The sequence below is a fragment of the Lepisosteus platostomus genome, chromosome 5, assembly GCF_059453375.1.
Source record: "Lepisosteus platostomus isolate fLepPlt1 chromosome 5, fLepPlt1.hap1, whole genome shotgun sequence".
In the NCBI taxonomy this organism is placed as follows: Eukaryota; Metazoa; Chordata; class Actinopteri; order Semionotiformes; family Lepisosteidae; genus Lepisosteus; species Lepisosteus platostomus.
Window position 1 is genome coordinate 47,375,978 of NC_142615.1, and position 10,000 is coordinate 47,385,977.

Below are 10,000 nucleotides of genomic sequence, written 5' to 3' on the forward strand. Positions count from 1 at the left end.
ACAGTTTAACAAGTCCGCAAAGGATCGAGGAAAGGTTTATCGCCAGCTGAAAAGAGACACAGCGCTTCGGCTGTGGAGACTTGTTCGGCTGGCGTTCGGAGAGTCGCGTTTTTCAGAATTGTATTGAGATCGTTTTCCACAGAGCTCAGATGTCAAAGCACATCAGCAGCTCTCCACAGCGATCCTCTATAGCGCCCTTTCTCCCGCAGCTCCGTCCTCATTGGAAGGAAGCAAGAGTGAAAGGCTGAAGTGAAATAGAGCGGGGACGAAGGCAGTGAAGAGAGAGAACGTGGGAAGAAGTGAAAAACGCAAGGGAAAAAAAGCAGCGTCGTAAAAGAGGTGACGGAGCTGTCCTCTCAATAAGAAGGGTGCCAGCGAGCCCTGCTCTCGCTTACGGCCACACCCCCTTGAGCACACCTGATCTCGTCTGATCTCGGAAGCTAAACAGGGATGGGCCTGGTTAGTACTTGGATGGGAGACCGCCTGGGAATACCAGGTGCTGTAAGCTTTTAAGCGCAGGAGGCGCCCTATCCCCGCTCGCTCGCTCATTCCCCTGTTCACACGTGCAGTGCGGCTTGTCCGTCTGTTTATTTGTCAGCTTTGGCGAGACACGGGTGCTTGTGTATTAGCGTGAGCGTTTTTTATTCTGATCAGGAACAGTTTTACAAGTCCGCAAAGGATCGAGGAAAGGTTTATCGCCAGCTGAAAAGAGACACAGCGCATCAGCTGTGGAGACTTGTTCGGCTGGCGTTCGGAGAGTCGCGTTTTTCAGAATTGTATTGAGATCGTTTTCCACAGAGCTCAGATGTCAAAGCACAGCAGCAGCTCTCCACAGCGATCCTCTATAGCGCCCTTTCTCCCGCAGCTCCGTCCTCATTGGAAGGAAGCAAGAGTGAAAGGCTGAAGTGAAATAGAGCGGGGACGAAGGCAGTGAAGAGAGAGAACGTGGGAAGAAGAGAAAAACGCAAGGGAAAAAAAGCAGCGTCGTAAAAGAGGTGACGGAGCTGTCCTCTCAATAAGAAGGGTGCCAGCGAGCCTTGCTCTTGCTTACGGCCACACCCCCTTGAGCACGCCTGATCTTATCTGATCTCGGAAGCTAAACAGGGATGGGCCTGGTTAGTACTTGGATGGGAGACCGCCTGGGAATACCAGGTGCTGTAAGCTTTTAAGCGCAGGAGGCGCCCTATCCCCGCTCGCTCGCTCATTCCCCTGTTCACACGTGCAGTGCGGCTTGTCCGTCTGTTTATTTGTCAGCTTTGGCGAGACACGGGTGCTTGTGTATTAGCGTGAGCGTTTTTTATTCTGATCAGGAACAGTTTTACAAGTCCGCAAAGGATCGAGGAAAGGTTTATCGCCAGCTGAAAAGAGACACAGCGCTTCGGCTGTGGAGACTTGTTCGGCTGGCGTTCGGAGAGTCGCGTTTTTCAGAATTGTATTGAGATCGTTTTCCACAGAGCTCAGATGTCAAAGCACAGCAGCAGCTCTCCACAGCGATCCTCTATAGCGCCCTTTCTCCCGCAGCTCCGTCCTCATTGGAAGGAAGCAAGAGTGAAAGGCTGAAGTGAAATAGAGCGGGGACGAAGGCAGTGAAGAGAGAGAACGTGGGAAGAAGAGAAAAACGCAAGGGAAAATAAGCAGCGTCGTAAAAGAGGTGACGGAGCTGTCCTCTCAATAAGAAGGGTGCCAGCGAGCCTTGCTCTCGCTTACGGCCACACCCCCTTGAGCACGCCTGATCTTGTCTGATCTCGGAAGCTAAACAGGGATGGGCCTGGTTAGTACTTGGATGGGAGACCGCCTGGGAATACCAGGTGCTGTAAGCTTTTAAGCGCAGGAGGCGCCCTATCCCCGCTCGCTCGCTCATTCCCCTGTTCACACGTGCAGTGCGGCTTGTCCGTCTGTTTATTTGTCAGCTTTGGCGAGACACGGGTGCTTGTGTATAAGCGTGAGCGTTTTTTATTCTGATCAGGAACAGTTTTACAAGTCCGCAAAGGATCGAGGAAAGGTTTATCGCCAGCTGAAAAGAGACACAGCGCTTCGGCTGTGGAGACTTGTTCGGCTGGCGTTCGGAGAGTCGCGTTTTTCAGAATTGTATTGAGATCGTTTTCCACAGAGCTCAGATGTCAAAGCACAGCAGCAGCTCTCCACAGCGATCCTCTATAGCGCCCTTTCTCCCGCAGCTCCGTCCTCATTGGAAGGAAGCAAGAGTGAAAGGCTGAAGTGAAATAGAGCGGGGACGAAGGCAGTGAAGAGAGAGAACGTGGGAAGAAGAGAAAAACGCAAGGGAAAAAAAGCAGCGTCGTAAAAGAGGTGACGGAGCTGTCCTCTCAATAAGAAGGGTGCCAGCGAGCCTTGCTCTCGCTTACGGCCACACCCCCTTGAGCACGCCTGATCTCGTCTGATCTCGGAAGCTAAACAGGGATGGGCCTGGTTAGTACTTGGATGGGAGACCGCCTGGGAATACCAGGTGCTGTAAGCTTTTAAGCGCAGGAGGCGCCCTATCCCCGCTCGCTCGCTCATTCCCCTGTTCACACGTGCAGTGCGGCTTGTCCGTCTGTTTATTTGTCAGCTTTGGCGAGACACGGGTGCTTGTGTATTAGCGTGAGCGTTTTTTATTCTGATCAGGAACAGTTTAACAAGTCCGCAAAGAATCGAGGGAAGGTTTATCGCCAGCTGAATAGAGACACAGCGCTTCGGCTGTGGAGACTTGTTCGGCTGGCGTTCGGAGAGTCGCGTTTTTCAGAATTGTATTGAGATCGTTTTCCACAGAGCTCAGATGTCAAAGCACAGCAGCAGCTCTCCACAGCGATCCTCTATAGCACCCTTTCTCCCGCAGCTCCGTCCTCATTGGAAGGAAGCAAGAGTGAAAGGCTGAAGTGAAATAGAGCGGGGACGAAGGCAGTGAAGAGAGAGAACGTGGGAAGAAGAGAAAAACGCAAGGGAAAAAAAGCAGCGTCATAAAAGAGGTGACGGAGCTGTCCTCTCAATAAGAAGGGTGCCAGCGAGCCTTGCTCTCGCTTACGGCCACACCCCCTTGAGCACGCCTGATCTCGTCTGATCTCGGAAGCTAAACAGGGATGGGCCTGGTTAGTACTTGGATGGGAGACCGCCTGGGAATACCAGGTGCTGTAAGCTTTTAAGCGCAGGAGGCGCCCTATCCCCGCTCGCTCGCTCATTCCCCTGTTCACACGTGCAGTGCGGCTTGTCCGTCTGTTTATTTGTCAGCTTTGGCGAGACACGGGTGCTTGTGTATTAGCGTGAGCGTTTTTTATTCTGATCAGGAACAGTTTAACAAGTCTGCAAAGAATCGAGGGAAGGTTTATCGCCAGCTGAATAGAGACACAGCGCTTCGGCTGTGGAGACTTGTTCGGCTGGCGTTCGGAGAGTCGCGTTTTTCAGAATTGTATTGAGATCGTTTTCCACAGAGCTCAGATGTCAAAGCACAGCAGCAGCTCTCCACAGCGATCCTCTATAGCGCCCTTTCTCCCGCAGCTCCGTCCTCATTGGAAGGAAGCAAGAGTGAAAGGCTGAAGTGAAATAGAGCGGGGACGAAGGCAGTGAAGAGAGAGAACGTGGGAAGAAGAGAAAAACGCAAGGGAAAAAAAGCAGCGTCGTAAAAGAGGTGACGGAGCTGTCCTCTCAATAAGAAGGGTGCCAGCGAGCATTGCTCTCGCTTACGGCCACACCCCCTTGAGCACGCCTGATCTCGTCTGATCTCGGAAGCTAAACAGGGATGGGCCTGGTTAGTACTTGGATGGGAGACCGCCTGGGAATACCAGGTGCTGCAAGCTTTTAAGCGCAGGAGGCGCCCTATCCCCGCTCGCTCGCTCATTCCCCTGTTCACACGTGCAGTGCGGCTTGTCCGTCTGTTTATTTGTCAGCTTTGGCGAGACACGGGTGCTTGTGTATTAGCGTGAGCGTTTTTTATTCTGATCAGGAACAGTTTTACAAGTCCGCAAAGGATCGAGGAAAGGTTTATCACCAGCTGAAAACAGACACAGCGCTTCGGCTGTGGAGACTTGTTCGGCTGGCGTTCGGAGAGTCGCGTTTTTCAGAATTGTATTGAGATCGTTTTCCACAGAGCTCAGATGTCAAAGCACAGCAGCAGCTCTCCACAGCGATCCTCTATAGCGCCCTTTCTCCCGCAGCTCCGTCCTCATTGGAAGGAAGCAAGAGTGAAAGGCTGAAGTGAAATAGAGCGGGGACGAAGGCAGTGAAGAGAGAGAACGTGGGAAGAAGAGAAAAACGCAAGGGAAAAAAAGCAGCGTCGTAAAAGAGGTGACGGAGCTGTCCTCTCAATAAGAAGGGTGCCAGCGAGCCTTGCTCTCGCTTACGGCCACACCCCCTTGAGCACACCTGATCTCGTCTGATCTCGGAAGCTAAACAGGGATGGGCCTGGTTAGTACTTGGATGGAAGACCGCCTGGGAATACCAGGTGCTGTAAGCTTTTAAGCGCAGGAGGCGCCCTATCCCCGCTCGCTCGCTCATTCCCCTGTTCACACGTGCAGTGCGGCTTGTCCGTCTGTTTATTTGTCAGCTTTGGCGAGACACGGGTGCTTGTGTATTAGCGTGAGCGTTTTTTATTCTGATCAGGAACAGTTTTACAAGTCCGCAAAGGATCGAGGAAAGGTTTATCGCCAGCTGAAAAGAGACACAGCGCATCAGCTGTGGAGACTTGTTCGGCTGGCGTTCGGAGAGTCGCGTTTTTCAGAATTGTATTGAGATCGTTTTCCACAGAGCTCAGATGTCAAAGCACAGCAGCAGCTCTCCACAGCGATCCTCTATAGCGCCCTTTCTCCCGCAGCTCCGTCCTCATTGGAAGGAAGCAAGAGTGAAAGGCTGAAGTGAAATAGAGCGGGGACGAAGGCAGTGAAGAGAGAGAACGTGGGAAGAAGAGAAAAACGCAAGGGAAAAAAAGCAGCGTCGTAAAAGAGGTGACGGAGCTGTCCTCTCAATAAGAAGGGTGCCAGCGAGCCTTGCTCTTGCTTACGGCCACACCCCCTTGAGCACGCCTGATCTTATCTGATCTCGGAAGCTAAACAGGGATGGGCCTGGTTAGTACTTGGATGGGAGACCGCCTGGGAATACCAGGTGCTGTAAGCTTTTAAGCGCAGGAGGCGCCCTATCCCCGCTCGCTCGCTCATTCCCCTGTTCACACGTGCAGTGCGGCTTGTCCGTCTGTTTATTTGTCAGCTTTGGCGAGACACGGGTGCTTGTGTATTAGCGTGAGCGTTTTTTATTCTGATCAGGAACAGTTTTACAAGTCCGCAAAGGATCGAGGAAAGGTTTATCGCCAGCTGAAAAGAGACACAGCGCTTCGGCTGTGGAGACTTGTTCGGCTGGCGTTCGGAGAGTCGCGTTTTTCAGAATTGTATTGAGATCGTTTTCCACAGAGCTCAGATGTCAAAGCACAGCAGCAGCTCTCCACAGCGATCCTCTATAGCGCCCTTTCTCCCGCAGCTCCGTCCTCATTGGAAGGAAGCAAGAGTGAAAGGCTGAAGTGAAATAGAGCGGGGACGAAGGCAGTGAAGAGAGAGAACGTGGGAAGAAGAGAAAAACGCAAGGGAAAAAAAGCAGCGTCGTAAAAGAGGTGACGGAGCTGTCCTCTCAATAAGAAGGGTGCCAGCGAGCCTTGCTCTCGCTTACGGCCACACCCCCTTGAGCACGCCTGATCTTGTCTGATCTCGGAAGCTAAACAGGGATGGGCCTGGTTAGTACTTGGATGGGAGACCGCCTGGGAATACCAGGTGCTGTAAGCTTTTAAGCGCAGGAGGCGCCCTATCCCCGCTCGCTCGCTCATTCCCCTGTTCACACGTGCAGTGCGGCTTGTCCGTCTGTTTATTTGTCAGCTTTGGCGAGACACGGGTGCTTGTGTATAAGCGTGAGCGTTTTTTATTCTGATCAGGAACAGTTTTACAAGTCCGCAAAGGATCGAGGAAAGGTTTATCGCCAGCTGAAAAGAGACACAGCGCTTCGGCTGTGGAGACTTGTTCGGCTGGCGTTCGGAGAGTCGCGTTTTTCAGAATTGTATTGAGATCGTTTTCCACAGAGCTCAGATGTCAAAGCACAGCAGCAGCTCTCCACAGCGATCCTCTATAGCGCCCTTTCTCCCGCAGCTCCGTCCTCATTGGAAGGAAGCAAGAGTGAAAGGCTGAAGTGAAATAGAGCGGGGACGAAGGCAGTGAAGAGAGAGAACGTGGGAAGAAGAGAAAAACGCAAGGGAAAAAAAGCAGCGTCGTAAAAGAGGTGACGGAGCTGTCCTCTCAATAAGAAGGGTGCCAGCGAGCCTTGCTCTCGCTTACGGCCACACCCCCTTGAGCACGCCTGATCTCGTCTGATCTCGGAAGCTAAACAGGGATGGGCCTGGTTAGTACTTGGATGGGAGACCGCCTGGGAATACCAGGTGCTGTAAGCTTTTAAGCGCAGGAGGCGCCCTATCCCCGCTCGCTCGCTCATTCCCCTGTTCACACGTGCAGTGCGGCTTGTCCGTCTGTTTATTTGTCAGCTTTGGCGAGACACGGGTGCTTGTGTATTAGCGTGAGCGTTTTTTATTCTGATCAGGAACAGTTTAACAAGTCCGCAAAGAATCGAGGGAAGGTTTATCGCCAGCTGAATAGAGACACAGCGCTTCGGCTGTGGAGACTTGTTCGGCTGGCGTTCGGAGAGTCGCGTTTTTCAGAATTGTATTGAGATCGTTTTCCACAGAGCTCAGATGTCAAAGCACAGCAGCAGCTCTCCACAGCGATCCTCTATAGCGCCCTTTCTCCCGCAGCTCCGTCCTCATTGGAAGGAAGCAAGAGTGAAAGGCTGAAGTGAAATAGAGCGGGGACGAAGGCAGTGAAGAGAGAGAACGTGGGAAGAAGAGAAAAACGCAAGGGAAAAAAAGCAGCGTCGTAAAAGAGGTGACGGAGCTGTCCTCTCAATAAGAAGGGTGCCAGCGAGCCTTGCTCTCGCTTACGGCCACACCCCCTTGAGCACGCCTGATCTCGTCTGATCTCGGAAGCTAAACAGGGATGGGCCTGGTTAGTACTTGGATGGGAGACCGCCTGGGAATACCAGGTGCTGTAAGCTTTTAAGCGCAGGAGGCGCCCTATCCCCGCTCGCTCGCTCATTCCCCTGTTCACACGTGCAGTGCGGCTTGTCCGTCTGTTTATTTGTCAGCTTTGGCGAGACACGGGTGCTTGTGTATTAGCGTGAGCGTTTTTTATTCTGATCAGGAACAGTTTAACAAGTCCGCAAAGAATCGAGGGAAGGTTTATCGCCAGCTGAATAGAGACACAGCGCTTCGGCTGTGGAGACTTGTTCGGCTGGCGTTCGGAGAGTCGCGTTTTTCAGAATTGTATTGAGATCGTTTTCCACAGAGCTCAGATGTCAAAGCACAGCAGCAGCTCTCCACAGCGATCCTCTATAGCGCCCTTTCTCCCGCAGCTCCGTCCTCATTGGAAGGAAGCAAGAGTGAAAGGCTGAAGTGAAATAGAGCGGGGACGAAGGCAGTGAAGAGAGAGAACGTGGGAAGAAGAGAAAAACGCAAGGGAAAAAAAGCAGCGTCGTAAAAGAGGTGACGGAGCTGTCCTCTCAATAAGAAGGGTGCCAGCGAGCATTGCTCTCGCTTACGGCCACACCCCCTTGAGCACGCCTGATCTCGTCTGATCTCGGAAGCTAAACAGGGATGGGCCTGGTTAGTACTTGGATGGGAGACCGCCTGGGAATACCAGGTGCTGCAAGCTTTTAAGCGCAGGAGGCGCCCTATCCCCGCTCGCTCGCTCATTCCCCTGTTCACACGTGCAGTGCGGCTTGTCCGTCTGTTTATTTGTCAGCTTTGGCGAGACACGGGTGCTTGTGTATTAGCGTGAGCGTTTTTTATTCTGATCAGGAACAGTTTTACAAGTCCGCAAAGGATCGAGGAAAGGTTTATCACCAGCTGAAAACAGACACAGCGCTTCGGCTGTGGAGACTTGTTCGGCTGGCGTTCGGAGAGTCGCGTTTTTCAGAATTGTATTGAGATCGTTTTCCACAGAGCTCAGATGTCAAAGCACAGCAGCAGCTCTCCACAGCGATCCTCTATAGCGCCCTTTCTCCCGCAGCTCCGTCCTCATTGGAAGGAAGCAAGAGTGAAAGGCTGAAGTGAAATAGAGCGGGGACGAAGGCAGTGAAGAGAGAGAACGTGGGAAGAAGAGAAAAACGCAAGGGAAAAAAAGCAGCGTCGTAAAAGAGGTGACGGAGCTGTCCTCTCAATAAGAAGGGTGCCAGCGAGCCTTGCTCTCGCTTACGGCCACACCCCCTTGAGCACACCTGATCTCGTCTGATCTCGGAAGCTAAACAGGGATGGGCCTGGTTAGTACTTGGATGGAAGACCGCCTGGGAATACCAGGTGCTGTAAGCTTTTAAGCGCAGGAGGCGCCCTATCCCCGCTCGCTCGCTCATTCCCCTGTTCACACGTGCAGTGCGGCTTGTCCGTCTGTTTATTTGTCAGCTTTGGCGAGACACGGGTGCTTGTGTATTAGCGTGAGCGTTTTTTATTCTGATCAGGAACAGTTTTACAAGTCCGCAAAGGATCGAGGAAAGGTTTATCGCCAGCTGAAAAGAGACACAGCGCTTCGGCTGTGGAGACTTGTTCGGCTGGCGTTCGGAGAGTCGCGTTTTTCAGAATTGTATTGAGATCGTTTTCCACAGAGCTCAGATGTCAAAGCACAGCAGCAGCTCTCCACAGCGATCCTCTATAGCGCCCTTTCTCCCGCAGCTCCGTCCTCATTGGAAGGAAGCAAGAGTGAAAGGCTGAAGTGAAATAGAGCGGGGACGAAGGCAGTGAAGAGAGAGAACGTGGGAAGAAGAGAAAAACGCAAGGGAAAAAAAGCAGCGTCGTAAAAGAGGTGACGGAGCTGTCCTCTCAATAAGAAGGGTGCCAGCGAGCTTTGGTCTAGCTTACGGCCACACCCCCTTGAGGACGCCTGATCTCGTCTGATCTCGGAAGCTAAACAGGGATGGGCCTGGTTAGTACTTGGATGGGAGACCGCCTGGGAATACCAGGTGCTGTAAGCTTTTAAGCGCAGGAGGCGCCCTATCCCCGCTCGCTCGCTCATTCCCCTGTTCACACGTGCAGTGCGGCTTGTCCGTCTGTTTATTTGTCAGCTTTGGCGAGACACGGGTGCTTGTGTATTAGCGTGAGCGTTTTTTATTCTGATCATGAACAGTTTAACAAGTCCGCAAAGGATCGAGGAAAAGTTTATCGCCAGCTGAAAAGAGACACAGCGCTTCGGCTGTGGAGACTTGTTCGGCTGGCGTTCGGAGAGTTGCGTTTTTCAGAATTGTATTGAGATCGTTTTCCACAGAGCTCAGATGTCAAAGCACAGCAGCAGCTCTCCACAGCGATCCTCTATAGCGCCCTTTCTCCCGCAGCTCCGTCCTCATTGGAAGGAAGCAAGAGTGAAAGGCTGAAGTGAAATAGAGCGGGGACGAAGGCAGTGAAGAGAGAGAACGTGGGAAGAAGAGAAAAACGCAAGGGAAAAAGAGCAGCGTCGTAAAAGAGGTGACGGAGCTGTCCTCTCAATAAGAAGGGTGCCAGCGAGCCTTGCTCTTGCTTACGGCCACACCCCCTTGAGCACGCCTGATCTCGTCTGATCTCGGACGCTAAACAGGGATGGGCCTGGTTAGTACTTGGATGGGAGACCGCCTGGGAATACCAGGTGCTGTAAGCTTTTAAGCGCAGGAGGTGCCCTATCCCCGCTCGCTCGCTCATTCCCCTGTTCACACGTGCAGTGCGGCTTGTCCGTCTGTTTATTTGTCAGCTTTGGCGAGACGCGGGTGCTTGTGTATTAGCGTGAGCGTTTTTTATTCTGATCATGAACAGTTTTACAAGTCCGCAAAGGATCGAGGAAAGGTTTATCGCCAGCTGAAAAGAGACACAGCGCTTCGGCTGTGGAGACTTGTTCGGCTGGCGTTCGGAGAGTCGCGTTTTTCAGAATTGTATTGAGATCGTTTTCCACAGAGCTCAGATGTCAAAGCA

The 10,000-nt window shown here is 52.4% G+C and overlaps 9 non-coding genes and 6 pseudogenes across 9 annotated transcripts; all 15 read left to right on the forward strand.

Moving 5' to 3' along the window:
- The first annotated feature begins 389 nt into the window (after positions 1-389).
- Positions 390-508, forward strand: LOC148667668 (5S ribosomal RNA). The gene has a single exon (XR_015938743.1). It is a non-coding gene; the product is annotated as a 5S ribosomal RNA (ribosomal RNA).
- Positions 509-1,045: 537 nt separating this feature from the next.
- On the forward strand, positions 1,046-1,164 carry LOC148667669 (5S ribosomal RNA; annotated as a pseudogene).
- A 537-nt stretch (positions 1,165-1,701) lies between these two features.
- Positions 1,702-1,820, forward strand: LOC148667670 (5S ribosomal RNA; annotated as a pseudogene).
- A 537-nt stretch (positions 1,821-2,357) lies between these two features.
- LOC148667671 (5S ribosomal RNA) lies at positions 2,358-2,476 on the forward strand. Its single transcript, XR_015937423.1, has one exon. It is a non-coding gene; the product is annotated as a 5S ribosomal RNA (ribosomal RNA).
- Positions 2,477-3,013: 537 nt separating this feature from the next.
- LOC148667672 (5S ribosomal RNA) lies at positions 3,014-3,132 on the forward strand. The gene has a single exon (XR_015937425.1). It is a non-coding gene; the product is annotated as a 5S ribosomal RNA (ribosomal RNA).
- Positions 3,133-3,669: 537 nt separating this feature from the next.
- Positions 3,670-3,788, forward strand: LOC148667673 (5S ribosomal RNA; annotated as a pseudogene).
- A 537-nt stretch (positions 3,789-4,325) lies between these two features.
- On the forward strand, positions 4,326-4,444 carry LOC148667674 (5S ribosomal RNA). The gene has a single exon (XR_015938044.1). It is a non-coding gene; the product is annotated as a 5S ribosomal RNA (ribosomal RNA).
- A 537-nt stretch (positions 4,445-4,981) lies between these two features.
- LOC148667675 (5S ribosomal RNA) lies at positions 4,982-5,100 on the forward strand (annotated as a pseudogene).
- A 537-nt stretch (positions 5,101-5,637) lies between these two features.
- LOC148667676 (5S ribosomal RNA) lies at positions 5,638-5,756 on the forward strand (annotated as a pseudogene).
- Positions 5,757-6,293: 537 nt separating this feature from the next.
- On the forward strand, positions 6,294-6,412 carry LOC148667677 (5S ribosomal RNA). Its single transcript, XR_015937426.1, has one exon. It is a non-coding gene; the product is annotated as a 5S ribosomal RNA (ribosomal RNA).
- A 537-nt stretch (positions 6,413-6,949) lies between these two features.
- Positions 6,950-7,068, forward strand: LOC148667678 (5S ribosomal RNA). Its single transcript, XR_015937427.1, has one exon. It is a non-coding gene; the product is annotated as a 5S ribosomal RNA (ribosomal RNA).
- Positions 7,069-7,605: 537 nt separating this feature from the next.
- LOC148667679 (5S ribosomal RNA) lies at positions 7,606-7,724 on the forward strand (annotated as a pseudogene).
- Positions 7,725-8,261: 537 nt separating this feature from the next.
- On the forward strand, positions 8,262-8,380 carry LOC148667680 (5S ribosomal RNA). The gene has a single exon (XR_015938045.1). It is a non-coding gene; the product is annotated as a 5S ribosomal RNA (ribosomal RNA).
- Positions 8,381-8,917: 537 nt separating this feature from the next.
- LOC148667681 (5S ribosomal RNA) lies at positions 8,918-9,036 on the forward strand. The gene has a single exon (XR_015938171.1). It is a non-coding gene; the product is annotated as a 5S ribosomal RNA (ribosomal RNA).
- Positions 9,037-9,573: 537 nt separating this feature from the next.
- On the forward strand, positions 9,574-9,692 carry LOC148667682 (5S ribosomal RNA). The gene has a single exon (XR_015938584.1). It is a non-coding gene; the product is annotated as a 5S ribosomal RNA (ribosomal RNA).
- The last annotated feature ends 308 nt before the right edge of the window (positions 9,693-10,000 follow it).